This window comes from Condylura cristata, unplaced genomic scaffold, assembly GCF_000260355.1.
Source record: "Condylura cristata isolate star-nosed mole 26May11 unplaced genomic scaffold, ConCri1.0 scaffold00003, whole genome shotgun sequence".
NCBI classification, from domain to species: domain Eukaryota; kingdom Metazoa; phylum Chordata; class Mammalia; order Eulipotyphla; family Talpidae; genus Condylura; species Condylura cristata.
This window is the reverse complement of record NW_004567104.1, coordinates 34866236-34866895: the sequence shown is the minus strand read 5'-3', so window position 1 is coordinate 34866895 and position 660 is coordinate 34866236. Positions and strand designations below refer to the sequence as shown.

The window sequence follows — 660 nt, the reverse complement described above, 5'->3', positions numbered from 1 at the left end:
ATGAGACAACCTTTTAACCAAATTTGGGATTTATTAAGGTATAGACCAAGGTACTGTAATGTAGAGAACAAAAGACACAAAAAATCAAAAAAACAAGTTGATTTCTCTTTAAGGTAGCCATCCATAGGTAGGTCGCTGTGCTCTGGGGGTGCTCGGGGATCACAGGTTCTTTCAGCCTCCCCAGAGGGTTGTTCCTCTGCATGATCAAACACCTCCGAAGCCACATTGCTGCCCATAGAAAGGGGGCGGGGGTAGGGGTAGAGCCAAGTAACTGCCACTTGAGGATGGGCCTGTTTATCCTAAATAAACAGCTGCATAGGTGCAATGTGTATGTATATATCATGAGATTATTTGTACTAGTAAAAGACTGGAAACCCCAATGTACATCTTTAGGAGACTGACTGAATCCCTAGGATGTATCCACACAATTTAGTCTCTGGGAGCCATAGCTCTATGTGCCTTTTAACTCAGTATTTCCTTAAACTCCATACTTCCTTAAACTTTAGTGCATTTCTGGGGGAGATAGTGAGGACAGTTTCTGTATGCACAGAAAGCGTCTAGCTCAAGTGTCTACCTTGTAAGGTTTCTGATTTTCTGTCTCAGGGCTTTTCTGAAAAAAGGATCTCACAGAGTCCTTGCTCAGGATAGTCCGAGAGTGTA

General features: G+C 43.0%; 1 protein-coding gene across 1 annotated transcript in view; it reads left to right on the top strand.

The window, feature by feature from the left end:
* The window catches only part of ARHGAP31 (Rho GTPase activating protein 31), a 100780-nt gene that overhangs the window by 85140 nt on the left and 14980 nt on the right, over window positions 1–660 (top strand). The gene's annotated exons all lie outside the window — the stretch shown is intronic.